This window comes from Dendropsophus ebraccatus, chromosome 5 (genome assembly GCF_027789765.1).
Source record: "Dendropsophus ebraccatus isolate aDenEbr1 chromosome 5, aDenEbr1.pat, whole genome shotgun sequence".
NCBI lineage: Eukaryota > Metazoa > Chordata > Amphibia > Anura > Hylidae > Dendropsophus > Dendropsophus ebraccatus.
Genome location: NC_091458.1, coordinates 42,387,643 through 42,412,397, shown reverse-complemented (window position 1 = coordinate 42,412,397; position 24,755 = coordinate 42,387,643).

Genomic DNA, 24,755 nt, shown 5'->3' with positions numbered 1-24,755 from the left:
GGCAAAAACTTGGACATCGCCCGATTGATACGCTTGCGTATACGATCGCAGTACTTGAGATCTTTTGAACGCAACCATACCAAGCGAGGAACTATTTCCGAAAAAATCAGCCGAGCTCCTGGGAACATGCCCTGAATATTGACAAAAGTACGCTTCATTACAAACAATAAGTCAACAGTACCTATCTTACCCACATCGTTGCCACCTAGGTGGATGATGATCACGTCTGGCTCCGAGGATTGCACAGACAGGAGAAGCAGCTGGTTGATAAGACCATCCCACCGCTGACCCCCGATACCGAGCCAATAAACGGAAGACGACTCAGGAGGGAGAGACAAATTGGATGTATAACAACGCCCGGCAGCTCTATGTTCAGCTCGATGGACAAAGGAATGGCCAACAATCCAAATGATAAAACCTGCAATAAAACTGACACATTAATATAACATAAGAGCAGGACGTACATAGCGCTTATAACACTGTGAATCCCATCTCCCAAGGCGCCTGATGGCAGTTTCAGATAAGCCTAGAGAAAACGCACTAGTCGCTGCGCCAATCCGATAAGAATGTGAAGAAAAACATGCCTCCTCCAGCCCCAGAGTCAGCAAACATCGCCGAAGAACGGCCCGAAACTGAAACTGGGTCAGAGGACGCGAGTCAGCATGAACCAGCAGCCGCACAGCGCCAGGACGCAAGGCCATGTATCGAGTAGCAAAAACCACAGGACACAGAGCCCTACCCGGCAATGCGCCTACCTGTAACCACCTGCCCCGCCCCATCCGGTCCATTTTTGAGCGAGGGACAAAGATGCACAGATAACGTGGCTTAATAGTCAGATGCTGCAATAATAAACCACCATCAGCAAAACGACTGCGCGGAAGCAATTCCCCTATACGCAGCGCACTAAAGAACATGAGAGCAAATGCAAAATTAAATAAAGCCTCAAAAGGGGAAGAACAGCAGACATGACACACCATACATAACTTCAGTAACAGTTCAGGGGACACAGGGCACCTCCTATCGGGCCGCCGCTTGTCCTTTCCATACCCCTTCACGACCTGCCGGATCAAGAAAGAGCAATGCAAAGGCGGCTCACCTAACAGCTTTAGAAAAAACGACACCCCGGCCAGGAAATGCCCCAAATAACTGACAGACACCCCTTTAGACATTAAATGAAACAGACAGGCCAGAGCAGCCTGCTCGCTGTGTCGGAAAGGAGAAATCCCCCTAGGCACTAAAATATCATACCACAACCGCCATGCACGCACATATGCTGACCAGGTACCGGGAGCCAAGGACAAATCAAGCCCAGATGAGGTCCCACAGGAATGCCGGACAGCTCTCCCCTTCCAGTTCCGCCTTGGGCGCCAGCTCCCGAAACCTGCGAAACTGGAAGCGAGAAAGCGCATCAGCTAAACTATTACGACACCCAGGGATATATCGTACTTTGATCCAAATGTTGCAGCGTAAACATAATAGCACCAAATAACGCACTAAACGAATAACATAAGGACAAGAAGAATTCAAACAATTCACTGCATATAAAACACCTTTATTATCTGAATGAAAAAACACTCTCTTATTGGCCAGCCGACAACCCCACAAAGTTAAAGCTACAGCAATTGGAAATAACTCTAATACCACAATCCGTGACGTAATACCCCTCTCAACCCATGCAGCCGGCCACTTGGCTGCACACCATTTTCCTGCAAAATACACTCCAAACCCTACTGATCCTGCAGCATCGGAAAACAAATGCAGCTCCGCAGCATCTACAAAATCAGCTTGCCAAAAACAACGACCATTATAACTCTGCAAGAAATCTAACCAAACTACAAAATCGTCCCGCATTTCGGCGTCCACCGGCACCCGCAACAACGGATTCCTGAGACCCGAAATGCGAGCCGCCGCCTGCCTGCAGAATATCCTGCCCATAGGCATAATGCGAGAAGCAAAAGCCAACAGGCCTAACAGAGACTGCAATTCCTTAACCGAAGCCGATCTCCTAGCTAACAACCTGTACAGCCACTCACAAATTTTTGCTACCTTCTCCGCCGGCAGGCGACACTCCGCCAACTGAGAATCAATGGTAATGCCAAGGTAATCAATACAGGTGGTAGGCAACACAGCCTTATCCGCAGCTAACGGGACACCAAACTTGGAACAGACAACATTAAAACAGCACATCACCTCCTCACACACACTAGTCCCCCCTGGACCTAAAAACAAAAAATCGTCCAGATAGTGGGTGATGCCGCCCCTCATACAGCGGATCGCCACCACCCACTCCAGGAAACAGGAGAATGCCTCGAAATAAAAGCAAGATAGGGAACAGCCCATGGGCAAACACTTATCTACAAAAAAACAACCATCAAACTGAAAACCTAAAGAATTAAACGAACCAGGAAAGATAGGTAACAAGCGGAACGCCGATTCCACATCAGCCTTAGCCATCAAACAACCTAAGCCAAACGATTTCACCAATTCCACAGCCTGGTCAAAAGTAGCATATGACACTGAACATAATTCCTTAGAAATGCTATCATTCAAGGAGCCCCCCGGAGGGAAAGACAAGTGATGAATTATGCGATAGGCCCCCGGCTCTTTTTTCGGCACTACCCCCAGTGGGGAGATGCGGAAATCCGCAAAAGGCGGTGCCGAAAAAGGCCCGGCTACACGGCCTAACTGAACCTCCTTTGCAATTTTTTGTCGAACCACCTCAGGGTGCTCCCTGACGGACAACAAGTTCTCAACCCTCGTGCAACCTTTACCAGTAAAAACAGGCAACACAAACCCACGACTAAAGCCATCAAGGAGCAGCTGCGCCATCGGTCTGTTTGGATATCGCTCGAGCCAGCAGCGCATGCTCTCCAGCCTTACTGGCGTCAACGCCTTTTGACACCAAGTCCTTGGTGGCAGGCTGACCCGCGGCGTTGATTCGCTTAAAGCAGCGCGACATGGGGTGTCCCCCCCCCACAGAAAGCGCACTCGTGTTTATATTTACATGTGTGTGGCCATCGACACTGGGTATCATTATAGGCAAAGCAAGTGCCTTTGCGAAAAGTCACAGTCGCTGCTGAAGCGCTTTTCTGTGGAGGAGGGCGCTGAGGCGCCATAAGGTTCAGCCACAAGCCGACGTCCTTCACTCCCCAACTCATGGAGGGAAAAACCGACAGCTTCTGGCGGAAGCCCTCATCGTAGAAATACCACCCAAGGCCTCCAAATTGCTTATAGGCCTCAAGTATTATCTCCACATGCTGAAATAAACCGCAACACTTGTCAGGAAAACGTTCACCTAAAACACTGGCATAAATACAAAAGGCCTGGAGCCAATTATTAAATGAACGAGGAGCCGTGCGACGCCGGTCAGCCTCAGACCCATCCTCCCCCTTATCCTGCCGCACAGGGTGCTCCTTTGCAGCTGGCAAGAGGGACAATAGGTCAACAAATTCACCACTCCAGATCTTATCTTTCACAGACCTGGAGAGGTGAAAACCCAGAGGGGACATGGGACACACAAGCGCCTCCCTGTAGCAAGTCTCAGGGACCCCCCTCCCAGACGGGCCAATAGGGGTGACACCTGACACAGAGTCACACATATCCAGTGCTGACTCTGGCTGCTGCCAAGCCCCCGCCACATCCAGGAGAGGAGGGGGGGCCGAGACACCGCCAACAGGAGGGGCTGTGGGTACTAGGGGGGCAGGGATTGCGGGAGTGGGGTGAGAGGGAAGAGCCACAGCAGGGAGGGAGGCAGGGGCAGAGACAGCAGCCTGCAGGGTCACTAAAACTGAGGAGAGCTGGGCTAGTACCGATGGCAGGGCCAGGGGGATGGTGGGGCACTCACCCGACCCGGAACTCCGGCTCACCGCCTCCACTCCTACTCCCGATGAAGGCCCGCAAGATGGTCCGGCAGCGCCAGGCGGCTGCAGCAGGGAAGCCCCACGCGGCAGCAAACTGCCAGAAGCAAATCCTGCGCTCCTGCCCGCAGCAGCTTGCCGACCACCAGCAGCCGATGACCGCAACTCCCGGCGACTTCCGGCCTCCAGGCCCGATCTCCCAGCAGCACCCGCAGCACTTCCGGTTTCCGGGCGTGTTCCAGTGACGTCACTTCCGGCCGTCCTGCGTTCCACACGGCCGGCAGCTCCAACGGGGACAGGTGAATACCGGCGGCAGCAGCGTCTCGTTCTGGCACCACGGCGGGATCCAACCACAGGAACTGGGCGCCTCACATCCCCATCAGAGTCGGCTGGCAGCTCTCCCTCCTCCACGGCCTCCAGAAAGTCCAACGGTCCCGGAACAGCGCCATCATCCATCACAGCAGCATCACCGGCAGCGACAGCGGCGGCACCAGCAGGACCCGATCCAGTCTCCGACCCGGGGAAGAGATGGGCACCCGATGCCTGATCCACAGCACACCGCTCCAGCCAAGCAGTCAGCTCATCAGAATCAGCTCGGCGGCGCAGCTCATCGAACAAGGCCTCCATCATGGTTAGTCACAGGAAAAAACACAGCTCACAGCTCACTAGCTCTTCTATCCTCAGGTTGCTCTGGCAGACAGACCCTGTCTGCCCGAGCAACCCCTATTTTATACCCTTATTAATTCTACCTCCCACTATTCCTAACAGCCTATCACAAACCTGTATCTGGGTAACAGTTCATTACATATCCCCCAGCTACACACTTTCTATTGGCTACTCTTCTGACCTATCCTATTCCTGCTCACCTCAGCACTAGGTCTTCAGCTTTACACTCACTACAGCCACGTTAACCCTTTCCCTCCTTGCTGCCTATTCTCTCATGTATCCCTTCCCTAATGGTCCAGGGCTGCCACATCATCCATAAAAGAGAAAGTAGCCAATGAGGTGGTAGTACTATGGAGGTGCCCTGGGAAAGGGACTAACCCCCCCCCCCCAAAGCACCAATCCATCCCAGTAGTTCCTCCCTCGGTGCCTGAAAAAGAGTTATTAGCATAGGGATCACAGAAACAGGTATCGAGGATGAAGGTAAGCAACTTACCTCCATCCTCTGAGCCCTATGCACTATAGGGAGATATCAACGGATTACTTCAAACAATTTAAGATACTGTGCTGCTGTTATGTCAAATAAAGCAGCCATTCATACCTGTCCACGCTCCCCCGATGCCCTCCTGTGCCATCTTTGGGTCTAGCACTCAGTGGCAATTACTGGCTACAGTGGGACAACGCAGAATGGAGTGTCAAAGTCTGTAATGGTAATTAGATTCACAGAAAAACTTGCAGCTTGAAATTCCTTATGATAGGGTAAGTGTGAAGTGTGTGGTAGCAAAGATATATTGTAAGGGTCAAAACTGCTGACTGATCCCTTTAAATGTGTCACTGAAAGTATAATGCCCATAAAATGGTGGTTATGATATTGTAATACCCCTTTCATTAAAAAAAAAATAAAAAAAATCAGCCTGTATTATGATTGCTGGGGACCTGAACACTCAAAATTAAGAATTTAAAAGGGGAGTCCCATGAAAGTAATTAAAGCAAGTTAGGGAACTTAATAAACAAAGTATACTTACCAATCCTCGTGCCTCCGTAGTGCTGCTCCCGGGACTCGCTAACGGCCGCTGGCTGTCATTCTTGGCTGGAATCCAGGTATGTCACACACCTGCATCTTCCAGCTGTAATGTCATGGCCTGGCTGAGTGATTGCTCGCTTAGCCAGTCAGTTACTGAGGGGGTGTCCCTGCCCCAGTCACTGATTGGCTGAGTGGGTAATCGCTCAGCCAGATATGTGATTTTGCAGGTGAAAGAGCTGTAGGAGGACAGTGACTGCCAGCTGGACCTGGGAGTGGTGCTACAGGGCACAAGGATAGGTAAGTATACTTTGTTTATAATGTTCCCGTACCCCCTGCCTCTCTGCTTTTTTTTTTATTTATTTCATGGAACTTCTCCTTTTAAGAATCATTTTAGGATAATGAACAGTTGGAGGCAATGCGAGACCATGGCTTCTTTGGCCCACCATGGAGAACTTGCCAAATTTCTGTTGATTTTATTCATTCATTCATCATTCATTCACTGTTGTGCCATAGTATGGGCCACTAAAGGATCCTCTGGTGCTCTGGTTGCTTATGCAGTTGTATACTACTATGTCAAGACCCCATCAAATAACCCCCAATAAGCTTAGAAAAACTCTAAGAACAAGAAAATTGATGGATAAAATGGAAGTCACTGGATAGATTAACTGAACTCTTAAATGGATCACACCCACCTAGTAATCTCTAAAAGACTTCTCATAGTTATGTCATGAGGCAAATCTTGATGTTTAAGGTCTTTGAGGTAATTGTTCTTCAATATTTTCTCAAGATGTGTCAAAAGGACACCTCGCTCAAAGATACATTGTTTTCTCAAAATTCATTGAATTCAGTCTACTACCATGAATGCCAAGGATGATATCATGTTATTTGCCTTACCCGCAGCCAGCAATTCTCTTGCCTTAAATGCTCCCCCATCCCCCCAGTATCAAGTGGTACTAAATACTTTAGGTAAATATAATGTTGTGAAATGTTCTCTTTCACACAAGAAACACTGTGTTTGTTATAAGCCGGTGTGCTACAAAGTATCTGAAGGTTTTAAGTCTGTATCAGGGCCTCACGCCTAGCATGTGCCATTATAACACTGGTGTCTTCTTGTGGTCACATGGACCTTTGGGCTCCATACAGCTACACTACTCATTGTAACAATTTAATACTTTTTCTTTTTAAATAAACCATTAAAGTAATGAACATAAAACATAACATCTTATGCTTACCTTTCCACACTCCCCCGATGTCCTCCTGCAGTGTATCCAGTTTCCATACTGACTGTAGCCTCCACCACTTCAGCAAACTCATTTCGGCAGTGAGAGCCCGCTCAGCCAATCACCGCATGAGATGGGACAGCGCCATGGCCAGTAATTGGATGAATGGACTGTCACTGCCAAGACAAGTTTGTCTGTGGAAATGGCGGAGGCTATGGTTAGCGGGGGAGGTAAGTATTTATTGTTGAGCAAGCATGTTTGGCGAGCCTAGCTCTCGATCGAGCATCAGGATGCTTGCCCTAGCTTAATGCCCGACTGAGCACCTCGGGGTTGCTTGGGTAAAGCTGCCCATACACCATTTACTGGCAGTTTTTGCTGTAGTAATCAGTCCATACCAGGCCTAAGGTGATGCTTTTGCTGACTTTCAGATGCTGGTTATTTTGCCCTGCTGCCATGTGCTCTCTATCCATTTTCTTGCCAGTCTGCTTTTATATGGTGCAGTTTAATTTCTCTATGGGAAAGTTTTTCCCTGGTAGATTGCAATGTTTTGGCTAATTGGCTATTGTTTCTGACATTGCTACATGTATGAATTCCCTGTGTCACTGCTGACTGGTCTCCCTCTTCTGTCCTACCATAAGTCCTGGGGATATCTGAGTACCAGGAGCCATTGACAGAACCCAGGAATGGTTATACCAAAAGTTTAGCAATCTAAAGACCGGACAGCGTAGTTACATGTTTCTGGAAGAAATTGCTCTTTTTTAATACTATGGACAGCCCCTTTAATAGTGCATTTTTTACAGCCTTAACATCCCAGTATTCCCAGTTAACACATAGCATTCCACAACACACTACCAGTAAAACACATACCGATTTTGTGCCTGGATATCAATTTTGAGACACAATAGGGACCTGTGTCCTTCTGCACATTGCTGTCTTTGTATAAATAGAAAAACTGAAAACATGATTGTTCTAATTTAAAAAAAAGAAGAAGGATTGCCCTTGATATTCAAGAGCTGATGGCTACACCACTTTTTAACTAGCATGCTATGGAGCACCATGGGAAAGTTCCCAACTCACTGAGCTGAAAAGCTGCTCGGATGCTCAGGGGAAACTCATCTCGGAGAAATTAGAGGAAGCACCAAAGCCAGAAATAAGCAATTAAAAAATCTTTCTAGTGGAAAACAATGCAACAGATTAAATGTAAAATGAGACCAGAACATGATGGCCATGACCCCTGAATACTTTTTTTTAGAGTTTATTTTCTTCTGCATAGTACTTTTTCCTAAAAGTGATGTCTACAGATAAATAAATAATGGAAAGACCCTAAATGATTGCTGTAAAATTCCAGACTAAAATGGTTTGCATGACATACTTGACTGGGATAGGGAGAGGGACAATGATACCTGCCCTTTGCACTCAGAGGCACTTTGTCTTTCCTTCTTTTTGTTCAATGGGTCATGGTTCAGTTGGTGCACTATGAATTTGAATTATTCCTTACCTGCTAGTGGTTGGATAGCTTTCTCTCTCCACGGAAACTTGATATAAAACTAATGTTGGTATTGAAAAAGCTTACAGGGGACTTCTGTATGTTTTACAATTTTCAAGCATTCGTATGTGTTTAAAGGGGAACTCAAGGCAAACATAAAAAAACAGGGAGGGCGGGGGGTGGTGGGAACATAATAATGGAGTGATACTTACTCATCCTGGTGCCCCCATAGGGCAGCACCACTGATCATAGTGATGATACAGGTGGTGTCCTGTATCTTTCAGTCCAGTGACATCACGGCCCTGCTTAGAAATGCCAGCTAAGCCAATCAATGACTGAGGTAGGACACCTCTGCAGTCAATGAATGGCTGAGCAGGTAGTTGCTGTGGTGGTGTAACAAAACAGTAACCGGGAGATACAGGAGACTGGAGGGCAATAGTGACTGGTGGTGCTGTGGCTGCAGGGGCATCTATGTGGGTAAGTGTAACTTCATTATTATGTTCCCACTAACCCTTGACTTCCTTGTTTTGTTATGTTTGCCCAGATTATCACTTTAAAAGCAAAAAACACACCAAAAGAACATTAATAAATGCATCATTAAACAAATATGCGCATAGAATGGCCATATAACAGCTGTAATAAGTATGTCTGTACAGTTTTTTCCATTCAATTTATTATAATGCTATGGTAAAAATTACAGCCATAAAATAGGTTTATTTTGAAGCATAATATAGCTTTATGCTCCCATAACACATGTGACCGAAACCATGCTCCCATTTGTTCACCAATAGGCATGCGATGTTGGTGGCATTTTTGGTTGCATTAGAACATGACCTCTGTATAAGGCAGCCAGAGTTGCCCAAACAAACAATTACTCCATCATTTGTTCGACCCTTTACATTTGTTGACTGCACGTGCCCTATTACTCAGTGCCCATCTGTGGCCAATGAATGACAATTTTTATATATGTTCAGCCATAGCTGTATCCATGTTTTCCCGGTCTTCCTAGGGCTACATTCAACTTCCTCAGCCACCGGTATTCAAATGCTGAGTTGCTCTATACAGAGGCCACAAATATTCCATGTGCCGCCTTGATCCATGCACAAGGCTCGTCCATAAAAGACATAACAGAATGCACTGTTTACTTATTCTTTTATCTAGATGGAATCACTAAAAATTGTGAAACTTATTAGAATGTTTTTGTAAACTGACAACAAAAAGTCAACTATGGAGCTTTAGCCGGTGGTATGTTCTGGTAATCTTGAGTGTTCAGTGGGGGATGGCGTTTCATATCGCTGGTTTATGTAAGGAGAAAATACACACTATAAATTGCAAGATTTTATTTCTAAACAACTGCCAAATGCAAAAAGCTTTTCCTTGCACTGAAATGTTATTGAATTTGAACTTTACTATGCTGGCAGAGAGAGGGGCTTACACTTGAATGGTTTTGTTGAATTGATGTGCTTATTACCGGGTGCCAACTCTCGATGATATGCCAAAAAGATGACACAAGACCTCTAGTAAACGGTATGAGGAATGATGATCCTGGTCCAGGTCTAATTTACGTACAGTACAACGGTCACAGTGGGGTGACATACCAAATGTGCATCCTGTGCGGTTACGTAGTGGTCTGGTGGCTGCTGGGGGTCACCGTCACCTTCATAGCTGCCTCCTACTGTAAATTTGAATGTACGTAAGGGATTGATCCCATGCATACAATTAAAGGGGTATTCTCACCTAAGAAATTTTTTTTTTATTTGTTAGATAATGCAAAAGTAAGCAAATGCTTTTTCTTAGTAAAATTGCTTACTTTGGCCCTATTGTCTGTTGACAGCTAAACTATGCCACGTCATTAGCTGCTCAGCCGCGATTGGCTGAGCATAACTGTGCTCAGCCAATTGCGGCTGAGCAGCTGATGACGCGGCAGAGGGGGGCCGGCATTAGGGACGGATGGAGCCTTCGGCCTCCCGAAGATGACATAATTGTCCCAAGATGGCGGAAGGGGGTCGACACGAATCAGGTGAGTATAATGCCTCACACTTCCGGGTCTAGCGCAGGTGGAGGGAACACGGGGAAGGGGGCCATTCTCTAACATAACATACATTACAAAGTTGTATAACTTTGTAATGTGTGTTTTTTAGTGAATAATTTTGAAATCCCGCACTACCCCTTTAATATTGAGTAGTAGGAGACACATAATTATGGTGCTCTTGAAGAGAAATGTGTTTTGCAGTGTCCTATGGAAATTTTCATCCCCAGAGTGGCACTCAAAGTTATTACCCCAGTCTCGCATTCATATAGATCTTGTCTAGGGTGATTGGTCCAACTTGTAACGAATCGGACATTGGTCCAAACTTCTACCAATCTAATCTGGTCCTGGTAACGAATATAGAGAATTACATGGTTATGAGGTTATGGTTATGAGTCAGCAGAAATAACAATTGGACTTTGAGAATAACTGGATTGTTAGGATTTTACTCTATGAAGATAATATTGAACATGTGAAATTTCCTTTGACGCTTTGGAGGAATGTTCACATTTTACAGAACATACATGCTCTAAATAATGAGATTCTGAAGTCATAGTTTAAAAAGCCAATTCTACATATTAAAATGATTTAAAGCAAATGTACCAGTAGGTACATGGCTTAAAGATTTTTACCCTGCTAGACTGGCACCGAAGCGGGGATGCCGGTGCCGCGGTCCTTTTTTTTGGTTCCTGCGCATGGTGCCGGCCTATTCCCGAAAACCGGCCAGGCATGAAGCACTGGAGGTGGGCCCACCCGTCCCCAGCGTGATGTTCTGCCCTCCCCTCTGTGACGTGGATCCATTAGAATTAATAGAGGCGTGTCTCAGAGGGGAGGGGTTTCCAGTGCTTTATGGCGGGCTGTTGCTTGGGGAATAGACCGACAGTGCGCGGGAAGCAGGCAGTGGGTCAAAAAAGAGACCACAGCACCAGTATCCCTGAGCTGGCACCGGTCTATTGATGCAAAAATCTTAAAGCGATGTACCTGTGGGTACATTCGCCTTAAGGAAAGGACGACCATGGCTTTTCTATTCCCAAACAATAATATCATCAAATTGTATTTCTAGTTAACAAATTTTCACAACTGATCACTCAGTCTCCTTACATGAACTCAGCATAACATGTCGGGACTGGTCTGAAATACAATATTTGTCATGCACTGCAAGATGGAAAAATAAAGGAAAAGCCTGTATGACAGGCGTCTGTCATTTTGGGGCTAGGTTTAATGAGAGACATTGAAAATATCTAAATTGACCACGTCAACAGACTGTTGGTCAATAGTGAGAGAATAATCATGGCCTCCGGTTACTGAATACCACAGGAATGTGTCACGGTTTTTCCTTCCAGTGCTCTGACTAGGTAATAACTTGTAAGTGGGGATGTGACTGATGGAGAAGGTAGATTAACAGAATGATGCAGTTCGAGAAATGTAGTAGGTGATCTGCTGACACGTCTCCCAAATCCAGAGCTAACCCCAAGATATAATTTCATTGTTTTTGTTAGTGTATTGTGTAGAAGAAAGTGATTTATACTTAGGTTTATTATTGTATTTAAGAATCTACAAACACTACTTCGAGTAGCCCTTTAGGCTACGTTCACACAGAGCAAAAGGGGCGGATTACGCGAGGAAATATTTCCCCCTGAAATCAACGGACGCTGAATTCCGAGCAGAATATAAGCAGAATGTAAGCAGAATCCCTGCGTATTCCGCTAGGAAAGTGTTCAGCTCGTAATCAGCTCTTGACAAATTCAGCGCGGAATACTCGAGGAATCCGTGCTGAATCCGCATGCATTCAGCGCTGAAATTCAGCGAGTATTTGGCGAGTAAACTAGACTATACCAGAATATATACTAGAATCCTCCTCCCCCCCTTTTTTCCCCATTTCCGCGCTGATTCAGCTCGTAATTTCCGCTTGTATTACGCTTGTATTCCGCGCTGAATACGCGAGTATTCCGCACTGAAACAGAAAATCAGAGCCCCATTGGTTTGTATAGGCTTCCGTTAGCGGAAGAATGAACATGTTCATTCTTCTGGCGGAAAGCGGATTAGTTCAGTGCGGAAATTCCACCCTGTGAACTGCAGAGCAGAATTTCCATTCAACACAATGGAAATTAGCTCTGCAACTATTTCAACGGCTGAAATTTCAGCGCTGATTCAGCGCAGAAATTTTGCTGCTTTTGCTCTGTGTGAACAGGGGCTGGCTGGCAAATTTTAGCCCGGGGGGCAAGCACACAGCACTGGCCCATAAGTAGCAGGCTGGCGGCCCATCCTTTAAGGACCACTCTGGCCCTTACCTATAACATCTTCGTCATTTGTGACCAAATATCCTACTGTGCCCTGTGAAGGGATCAGAAGTCACTTTCCTGTATAAGTCTATGGGGCGGCTCAGCGATGACACGGAACGTACCCATAGACAGATGCAAGGAATGCTGGGTGACCTCTATCGTACTGAGTATATGATGCTGGAAAGCTGGTTGACCTTCATCAAACTGAGTATAAGATGCTGTGAAAGCTGGGTGATCTCAATCATACTGAGTATAAGATGCTTGAAAGCTGGGTGACCTCCATCCTACTGACTATAAGATGCTGGGAAAGCTGGGTGACCTCCATCATACTGAGTATAGGATGGTGAGAAAGCTGGGTGACCTCCATCCTACTGACTATAAGATGCTGGGAAAGCTGGGTGACCTCCATCATACGCAGTATAAGATGGTGGAAAAGCTGGGTGACCTCCATTATACTGACTACAAATACAAGATGCTGGGAAAGCTGGGGTTTCTGTATTTTTTTTTACAATAGTTTATATCACTTCTGTGGTCCTGTGGGTATAGGCATTCCTCTTTTTAGAACACCCCCCTCGTGTGTGCACCCCCCATTAGTAAAAATAATAATAAACAAAACAACAAACACACATACTTATATGTATCCTCTATGTACTCCTGTATATATGTATCCTCTATGTACTCCTGTATATGTCTCCTCCTGTATATATGTCCCCTCTATGTACTGCTGTGTATGTCTACTCCTGTATATATGTATCCTCTATGTACTGCTGTGTATGTCTACTCCTGTATATATGTATCCTCTATGTACTGCTGTGTATGTCTCCTCCTGTATATATGTATCCTCTATGTACTGCTGTATATATGTATCCTCTATGTACTGCTGTGTAGGTCTCCTCCTGTGTGTGCGTGTATATATATACATATATATATTCACGAGGGAATATGCAATGCAGGAAAATTTGGATCAGTGTAAATAAACATATATATGTATATGTATGTGTATATATATATATATATATAATTATACACACACAGGAGGAGACCTACACAGCAGTACATAGAGGATGCATATATACAGGAGTACATAGAGGAGACATATATACAGCAGTACATAGAGGAGACATATATACAGCAGTACAGAGGAGACATATATACAGCAGTACATAGAGGATGCATATATACAGGAGTACATAGAGGATATATGATGTATCCTCTATGTACTCCTGTATATATGTATCATCTATATACTTCTGTATATATGTCTCCTCTATGTACTACTGTATATACTGTATGTATCATCTATATACTTCTGTATATATGTCTTCTCTATGTACTCCTGTATATATGCATACCCCCCAACTTTTGCTGGGGGGAAAGAGGGACATAGCCACGCCTATAACTGCGCTCTATGACCCCATAGCCACATCATCTATTACCATTATATAAGTAACAAATATTATCACCACTCCTTCACCACATAGTTACTTATACCACCATACCACTGGTGCCTCCATCTAGGTAGGGTGTAGTAGTGGAGGTATAGTGAATAAGGGGTGTAGTAGTACAGGTAAAGATGAGGGGTGTAGTAGTAGTACGGGTATAGCTGAGGGGTCACTGGGGGAAACTGGGGCAGCTGGGGGTGACTGGGAGAGCTGGGGGTGTACGGGGCAAACTGGGGGAGCTGGGGGTGACTGGGAGAGCTGGGGGTGTATGGGGCAAACTGGGGGAGCTGAGGGTGACTGGGAGAGCTGGGGGTGTATGGGGCAAACTGGGGGAGCTGAGGGTGACTGGGAGAGCTGGGGGTGTATGGGGCAAACTGGAGAAGCTGAGGGTGACTGGGAGAGCTGGGGGTGTATGGGGCAAACTGGGGGAGCTGGGGGTGACTGGGCAAACTGGGGGAGCTGGGGGTGACTGGGAGAGCTGGGGGTGTATGGGGCAAACTGGGGGAGCTGAGGGTGACTGGGAGAGCTGGGGGTGTATGGGGCAAACTGGGGGAGCTGGGGGTGACTGGGCAAACTGGGGGAGCTGGGGGTGACTGGGAGAACTGGGGGTGTATGGGGCAAACTGGGGGAGCTGAGGGTGACTGGGAGAGCTGGGGGTGTATGGGTCAAACTGGGGATGACTGAGGGGGACTGGGGATGGTTGGAGTTGACTGAAGGGGGACTGGAGCAGACTGGGGATGACGGAGGGGAAATGGGAAAGACTGGGGGTGACTGAGGGGGACTGGGGCAGACTGGGGGTGATTGAGGGGCACTGAGGCAGACTGGGGGTGACTCTAGGGGGACTGGGGCAGCTGGGGGTGATTGGGGCAGGAGTGCACATAGCCCTCCTCCTCTTCCTCTCACCCTGGCACACAAGTTCCCCTCCCGGCCACACATGCAGGTCCCCGGTCTTTGAAGGAGGCCGCAGGGACTGTAGTGGTGATATCACCTGCTCCAGAGACCGGGGACCTGCACGTGTGGCCAGGAGGGGAGCAGGACGTGATATTTATAGCTGGGGCAGGTCAGTCGCAGCTCTGTTAGGCGGACTGCCCGACCGCCCTGCACCTCACCTCCGGCCCAACACTTCACGCACCGCCATAAGCCCGCCATGCACCTCACCTCCACGCCGCCCGCTTGACCTGCACCTCTTGCCCGGCCGCCAACCCGACAATCCATGCTGCTCCGCCTGCAATGATTTTTTGTGAAAATTTAATTTAAGATTTTCACAAAAAATCTAATTGATTCTAACCTTCTGGGCGAATTAATTTGTTTACTCACCCAGCCCTAATTTCTCTGTATGTCTCCTCTTGTATATATGTATCCTCCATGTACCCCTGTATATATGTCTCCTCCTGTATATATGTATCCTCCTGTGTAGGTCTCCTGTGTATATGTATCCTCCTGTGTATATGTATCCTCCTGTGTAGGTCTCCTGTGTATATGTATCCTCCTGTGTAGGTCTCCTGTATATATGTATCCTCCTGTGTAGGTCTCCTGTGTATATGTATCCTCCTGTGTAGGTCTCCTGTATATATGTATCCTCCTGTATATATGTATCCTCCTGTGTATATGTATCCTCCTGTGTAGGTCTCCTGTATATATGTATCCTCCTGTGTATATGTATCCTCCTGTGTAGGTCTCCTGTATATATGTATCCTCCTGTGTAGGTCTCCTGTGTATATGTATCCTCCTGTGTATATGTATCCTCCTGTGTAGGTCTCCTGTGTATATGTATCCTCCTGTGTAGGTCTCCTGTGTATATGTATACTCCTGTATATATGTATCCTCCTGTGTAGGTCTCCTGTATATATGTATCCTCCTGTGTAGGTCTCCTGTATATATGTATCCTCCTGTGTAGGTCTCCTGTATATATGTATCCTCCTGTGTAGGTCTCCTGTGTATATGTATCCTCCTGTGTATATGTATCCTCCTGTGTATATGTATCCTCCTGTGTAGGTCTCCTGTGTATATGTATCCTCCTGTGTATATGTATCCTCCTGTGTAGGTCTCCTGTGTATATGTATCCTCCTGTATATATGTATCCTCCTGTGTAGGTCTCCTGTATATATGTATCCTCCTGTGTAGGTCTCCTGTATATATGTATCCTCCTGTATATATGTATCCTCCTGTGTATATGTATCCTCCTGTGTAGGTCTCCTGTATATATGTATCCTCCTGTGTATATGTATCCTCCTGTGTAGGTCTCCTGTATATATGTATCCTCCTGTGTAGGTCTCCTGTGTATATGTATCCTCCTGTGTAGGTCTCCTGTATATATGTATCCTCCTGTGTAGGTCTCCTGTGTATATGTATCTTCCTGTGTATATGTATCCTCCTGTGTAGGTCTCCTGTGTATATGTATCCTCCTGTGTAGGTCTCCTGTGTATATGTATACTCCTGTATATATGTATCCTCCTGTGTAGGTCTCCTGTATATATGTATCCTCCTGTGTAGGTCTCCTGTATATATGTATCCTCCTGTGTAGGTCTCCTGTATATATGTATCCTCCTGTGTAGGTCTCCTGTGTATATGTATCCTCCTGTGTATATGTATCCTCCTGTGTATATGTATCCTCCTGTGTAGGTCTCCTGTGTATATGTATCCTCCTGTGTAGGTCTCCTGTATATATGTATCCTCCTGTGTAGGTCTCCTGTGTATATGTATCCTCCTGTGTATATGTATCCTCCTGTGTATATGTATCCTCCTGTGTAGGTCTCCTGTGTATATGTATCCTCCTGTGTAGGTCTCCTGTATATATGTATCCTCCTGTGTATATGTATCCTCCTGTGTAGGTCTCCTGTATATATGTATCCTCCTGTGTATATGTATCCTCCTGTGTATATGTATCCTCCTGTGTAGGTCTCCTGTATATATGTATCCTCCTGTGTATATGTATCCTCCTGTGTATATGTATCCTCCTGTGTATATGTATCCTCCTGTGTATATGTATCCTCCTGTGTAGGTCTCCTGTGTATATGTATCCTCCTGTGTAGGTCTCCTGTATATATGTATCCTCCTGTGTAGGTCTCCTGTATATATGTATCCTCCTGTGTAGGTCTCCTGTGTATATGTATCCTCCTGTGTATATGTATCCTCCTGTGTATATGTATCCTCCTGTGTAGGTCTCCTGTGTATATGTATCCTCCTGTGTAGGTCTCCTGTATATATGTATCCTCCTGTGTAGGTCTCCTGTATATATGTATCCTCCTGTGTAGGTCTCCTGTATATATGTATCCTCCTGTATATATGTATCCTCCTGTGTAGGTCTCCTGTATATATGTATCCTCCTGTGTAGGTCTCCTGTATATATGTATCCTCCTGTGTAGGTCTCCTGTATATATGTATCCTCCTGTGTAGGTCTCCTGTGTATATGTATCCTCTATGTCAGGGATAGGGAACCTTGGCTCTTCAGCTGTTGCAAAACTACAACTCCCATCATCTATGGTAAGCCTATGGCTACCCAGGTATGATGGGAGTAGTAGTTTTGCAACATCTGGAGGGCCTTGGTCCCCTCCCCCTGCCCTATGGCCTGCTGTGTAGATGTCCTGCTGTGTAGGTACCTGGCTTCCTGCAGACACCATCTTCTCGGTCTTCAGGCTCTTCTAGCCCAGACACAGGAGAACCAGCTGGGAGGAGAGAGCGCACTCTGGTGGCCGGAGGAAGATACTGCGTACAGCAGTTAGCTTTTTACCATAAGCCTCATAGGCTTATAGAAAGCATAATGTCCATAAAGGGGCGGGGCTTACCGTCATGGGGGGCGGGGCTTTAGCGGCCGCTTCCAGCACAGACCGGATCCACAGCACAGCCACAGGTAAATATGACAGAAGAGGGGCGGGGCTGTAAGCAGGGGAGGCACTGAGGACTCCAGCCAGCTGTCAGCAGCCATGCGGCCCTGACAGCTGGGGGAAGACCGGCCCGGGGGGCATATGCCTCCCTGCCCCCCGGCCCAGCCCGCCCCTGTGTGTGAACGAGCCCGGTGGAAATCTGCCCTATAGAACTCAATAACTGTTGAAGGAAGTATTGACAGCTTTAGTATAAGCTTAAAAAGTAACAGGTGTCAAAACTATTCCTTTAAATAAATTTTAAATTATTTTTTAAGTGATTGCCCAGGGTAAGAAAAAAAGAAAACCTTCTTCAGTCTTCTTTGCAAAATAGCGCCACTTTTTCTTATGTGCCATGTGGAGTTGTAACTTATCTTTATTCAGGTAAATGAGACTGAGCTTCAATACCAGATGTGGATTATGGACAAAAACTGCTTTTCTTTGAAAGACAGAAAGAAAAAGAAAAAAGCAGAGCATCCATTCTAGTCCTGGACACTCACTTTAAGCTCCTACTAAAAGCTGCCGGTACACTGTACATTTATTAGTGGCTCTGCAGGGTATTGCAGCTTTGTACTGTTGACTTTAAAGGGGTTGTCCAGCAAAAATCAACTGGTTTCAGAAAATTATATAGATTTGCAATTTACTTGTATTTAAAAGTCTAAAGACTTCCTATACTTATCAGCTGCTGTATGTGTTTTCTTTTCAGTCTGACACAGTGCTCTCTGCTGACATCTCTGTCCGAGACAGGAACTGTCCAGTGCAGGGGAGGTTTTATATCAGGATTTGCTACTGGTCTGGGCAGTACCTGTCTCAGACAGAGGTGGCAGCAGAGAGCACTGTGTCAGACTGAAAAGAAAACAACAATTCCTGCAGGACATACAGCAGCTGATAAGGACTGGAAGACTTGATATTTTTTTAAATAGAAGTAAACTACAAATCTATATAAATTTCTGAAACCAGTTGTTTTGAAAAAAAAAAAAAAAAAAAAAAGTAATATATATATATATATATATATATATATATACTGTATAACCCATTTACATTTTTGCAGATATTTAAAGTAATGAAATTACTCATTAGTCATCTCTACTATCACTCCAGGCACTTAGACCTATACATACAGATTGGATAGTGACTAGTTCACCTACTTAACTTGCACTATACTATTTATAAAAGATGAGGGAACCATTGTAGAAATTAAGTGTAATGTCTGTGCCTGTGCTGAACTCTGTGTGCCACTCAGCTCTTGCTATGCAGCCAAAACTATGCTGATTGTTAGGCTTTGTTATTCATTTTATAGTAATCTGAACACTGGCCTATTTTCTCTGCATGGGTTTGTTCATCAGCCACACCATTGTCTCTGTTGTAAAGTAAGGCTCTGTTTGGCTTTGGTTATTATGTGACTGACTGGTCTGCTGACCTTTCAGTTATCACTTGTTCAGGTGTGTCCTGTGAGATCAGGAGGCCAGTCCAATGGGATCAGGACTGAACTCCTGGTCTAATATAAATAGTTCTTAGTTACTGCAGGGGGTGCTTGTTATTGTGTATTTTGCTCTTTTCTAAGCAGATTATCTTTGTCTCTTTGCCCTTCATTGGACAATCTTCTTTTGCCGCCCACCCTAACTTTCTGCCTTACCCCTGACTTAGTTTCTGCTTTGTGTATCTGTACCTTTGCTGTATGCCTGTTATTACCGGGACTGTCGACTATTCTTTATTGTGTTTGTTAGTCTGTGTTTTGTGTTCCACCTGCCTAGGCCAGGGACTGTTGCCCAGTTGCTCGCTGCCGCCTAGGGCAGGCCGTGGCCGATAGGCAGGGACAGACGTGATTCAGTCTAGGGTCTACTGTCCGTGTCCGCCATCTTACAAGCGACCAGTCCTAACATTAAGCACTTTAGCTCCTTTGCCTTTTTTCCCAACCCTTTCCTTATAGATTGTAAGCTGCAAGCAGGGCCCTGGTTAATGTGTATGGCTCTGTTCACACACCGTCTTTTTTTAGTCATCTGAAAGCCCTCATTTCGAGTCCAAATAACGTCCATTATTTCATAGGTTGGCAATTATTTGGACAATCATGGCCTTCATTACGAAATAAAGGGCATTATTTGGACTCAAAATACGGGCCATGCTAAAAGACGGCCATCAGAAGAATGTTGAAGAATATGTGCTGAAGAATATTTCTGAATAAATACTTAAGAAAAAAAAAGCTACACATTCCCTGTTTGTCCCCTTTCAGTCCTGAAACTGAAAAGGACTGAGCTTGGATCAGGACTTGCCTGCTCAGCCAATCACTGGCCAATACAGGACACTATTGAAGACAGTGTTTTTTTCACAGCCCCAGAAGTATATACATTTTTAACTCTGGAGTACCCCTTTAAGCCAACCGGCTAATGTCTGCCCTTACAAAGAGTTACTATTTTTTAAATTTATTTATTTTATTTCTTATTCATACACAATATATGATATGGGTTTAAAAACAATCTAATGAACATAGTTAAAATAATAACAATACTGAGAAGAAAGAAATAGGAAATTTACCAAGAAAATGTCAGTAAAGGAAAATGAATCCTTAGTAGTATGCGCGCTGTCTGGCCCTTTCAGGTCCTAACAAATATTGCTAATACAAACACAAGGTGTTATAACTATCGAATTATCTGATAACATCTGTCTGCCTTCCATGTCAGACTAAATCCCGTCTTCATGATGAGGTAAGGGCGTCCGATTGGCAAAAGCCATTATCTGCATATTTGGGAGTTACGGCATGCCATCCCCTCTTATCCGCTTTAAGTAAATATTCATAAATCTACATTAAAGAAAATATAAAATATGAATCATGAATGCAGAAATAATGATTCTTTCTAATCCTTTTCTTCTTTTCCCAGCGTAAAAAGATCACTCAGTACAAGCTGTGAAGTAAGAATGTGTGGTATGTTAAACATGGTGTTAGCTAACTACCCCTTATAGGAAAAATACATCCTTGGTATCAGGAAACTTTTACCACTGTAATTAACGTGCATGGTGTTTTGCAGGTAAGAAATACAGATTTATATTTACACGATTTACACTTTTATTAAGTTTTAAGGGTTTGAGATTTTTTTGTTTGTTATGTGCTATAATCAACTAAAGGTTAGGTCAGGATCAAGTAATATGCTACCCTGGCAATGTAAATTATTTCTATGTGAACAGTATTACAAACATGGTGGACTAGCAAACCAGGGAGCTGAATTACTATGTACGATCTCCCTGTGGTTGCACGCTCATGGTCCAACACTTGGGAAGACATTTACTAAGATGAGCCCCTGGTGTACGCCAGGGAAAAGGAGCAGACTTGGCACTTGTCCGTGGTGTATGCCAGACTTATGCTCCGTATGGGTGGCGTGGGATGCGGCAAGGCAGGGGTTAGATGTTGCCTCCTCATGCGCCTGATTTATCATGATTTACGCCTGCTCGCAGAGGGCCACCGAATTAGTAAATTCGGCCGGGAAAAAGGAGGCTTTATTTAAGACTAAGGTATGAGGACGCCAGTTTTGATAAATGTCCCCCTTGATATCCAAAACTATAGAAAGCCACCCAGACAGAATTTATCTGTATCGATGATTGGATAGTAGGAAACTTCTTGTATTATTTTCTCACCTTATGGCAATGTTGCGGGCACACAATGCAGTTTTTTTGTACTTTTTTATTATTTGGTCACCATATCATACACCGTATGTTAAAGGGGTTATCCAGGCTTAGAAAAATATAACCACCTTATTCCACAAACAGCATGACTCTTGTCTCCAGGTGTAGTTTTGTGGTTTCAGTTCCATTGAAGTGAATGGAGTGAATTGCAATACCACATACAACCCTAGGACGGGATGGTGCTATTTTTGCAAGAAAGTATCTGTGCTTTTTATAATTCTGGGTAACCCTTTTAATAGTTATAGAAGCTACTGCATAGGCCAGAGTCCAAGTGTAGGCCGGTTCTGCTGGTACCCTACCATTCCCCTTACATAATGTGGATGATAAAAGGGTTGGAAAAGATTACTTCAGATAATTATCATGTATTTTAAACCTATTTTATGAAAAGTGATGATAAGCTGCTATTGCTATCCATTATTCCTGCTCCCTCTATCCTTAAAGCTAAGTACATGCGTGATCTTCTCCAATGAGGTTCTCCTCTGGCTCAACTTCTAGCAAAACCAATACTTCACAACACGAGAAGACCATAAAGACATTTATTCCTAGACATTGCTTTGACAGTCTTGAAAGTTGCTCCGTGTAACCTTCTCTCCTACATAAGTTCTTCTCAACAAGATCAGTGGTCTCCTGCTTTTAGAAGGCAAGCAGTCTGGTTCCCTGGTCCCTCTTGACCCTAATACCCTGGAATTAGTTGTGGTAAAAATTCCCGGGTCTATGTCACAGCAATGTAAGTCATTCTGAGATAATGACCATGCCTAATTAAAGTAATACCAGGAATATTTCTCTTCATGGGAGATCTAATGTCATTGACTACATGTACAGAGGCCTTCTCTAAAGCAGACCCTAATATAACCAAATTATGTGACAATTAAGCACAGAATATCGTAGACTTTAGGATTTAAAAGGATCAGCACTCTATCTGCACTCAAATTTGAGCATCCTTTTGAGTTACTATAAATCAACCAGTTTAATAAAATAAGGTGAAATATAGGGTAATATAATTTAGGGAAAATGGACGGCTGGGGGGGGGATATTAAGACGCACTCTTGTTTTTTTGTAAATTAGCTGTACTCACTCGCCCCCTCACTTCTGTTGTCCTCAGCATGGCGTTCTTTGCCCTGAAAGACACCGTTTCGGTCCAGGTGCGATGCCCATGTGGCGCTCTATGTTGTTTTTCTATGAACACTGGATGAACAATGTGATTGCTGGATGACAATCAATTAATATGGCAGGTATTGGCCTTTACTAGGCCCCTGTCAGAGCCATATTTGCTTTGCCATAGCATTGCATTGATTAGTATAAGCAATCTAGTGATTGCTAATAATAGTTCCCTAGAGGAATTATAAAGAATATATAATGAAATGTTTTTAAAAATATAATTCAAATCATCCACTTTTTTTTTTAAAGACCACAGACAAAAATAAAAGTAAACATATTTGGTATCTCTGTGTGCAGAATTGTCTGAACTATTAAAATATAACATTATTAATCCCACAGTGTAGATGGCATACATAAAAAAATTAATATTCCAAATGCCAACATTTTATTTTTCTTCACATTGGCAGAAAAATAATGTATAAAAACAAACAATAAGTCCCATCTAAACCGAAATGGTACTAATAAACTACAGATCACAGCCCCATAGAGTAAAAATAATAATGTTATAGGCTCAGAATACAACAAGGCTATATTCAAAATAATGGCCGTTGTTATTGGATGTCATTTAATGCTATATAATGGCCGTTATTTTATAACACCGACTGTTATTTTTATGCAGTTCATAAAAGTAGAAGGAAATCACAGCTCCAAAAAAACGTGAAGGAGTTAAAATGTCCAAAAATCTTTATTCCAAAGCATTTTAAAAAACAACAACCATGTTAAAAACAGCACGACGTGTGTGCTGTGATTTCCTTCTACTTTTATGGACTGCATACCTGGGTGAACGGCCCATTTCTTATCACCTGCTCCTTACCAAGAGGGTTGCCGTCAATATTGGGACATATTCACAAGGTGAGCTGACATTGTTCTATAATTTTTTTGCATGTTATTCTTATGATAACGATCTAACAATGTAAAAGAAATTTAGTCATTTCTTTTTTTGAAGTGCCACCCATTTAATATACGCCATGGCTTGTTCTGTATTTTGGGGTTCCCGTATGATAACGATTGTTGTTATAAAATAATGGACGTCATTTTGACAGTGTGTGAACATATCCTTAAAATGTACCAGTCACAATGGCCTGCTTCCGGATCAGTGGCGAGATCCTGACAGGTACACTTTGAGGCTATGTTCACACTACGTATAGAGATCGGCCGTTCCGTGACAGAGCCGCTCGCTTCACTGTGTGAACTGACAGGGTTTCCTACAGCCGCAATTCATTGAATTGCGGCCGCAGAAAACTGACTTGTCAGTTATTTGCGGCTCCGTGTAGGATCCCGGCCGGAGCGCATACGATGTGTATACACTCCATCTGGGATCCCATAGACCAATAGGCATTGTTCACCCGTATAAAGTACAGCCGTTGTTGCCGATGGCAACAACGGCCGTACTTTTACGTAGTGTGAACATAGCTTAAGCATATAAAAAGAGTTGCATTTAAGAGAAAAGCAGTAAAATAAAACAAAGCTATATAAATTTGATAATTTTGTATTCATACTGACCCACGTACAATTAATGAATTAATAATTTTCAGTTCCGCCATACATTTTATTGAAGAATGAAAGGTGTCATCAAAAATTATAATTTGTCCCACAAAAAACAAACCATCATATGGCTCTGTAGATGAAAAAACTTATGGCATTTAGTCATAGCAAAACTTTTGGCATTTGAAAGGAAGTATCTAACCTGCTAATATATCCCTATAGTCCATGCAGTGCTGAGGATGAAGGTAAGTTTCTTACAATTTTCAGAAATCTTATAGTTTGATCCATATGATAATGAGGCATTTTAAGGGTTGGATTACCCTCTCCCCGTTCCGCTGCTCTGCAACTGACGTCACTCCGCAACTCATCACGGCAGAGTGTCCTAAAGCAATGGATGGATTTTAGTACCAATGATAACTATCCAAGCTGTACAGGTGCTGGATATAAAGATACAGAAAGAGAAGGTATATGATACAGTCGGAAATCAGAGAAATGCAGTGGTCAGGTAAGGTGTACGGCAACAGGTCACACCAATATTTCACAATATAGAAGCCAAAAGTGTTCCAATACCTAT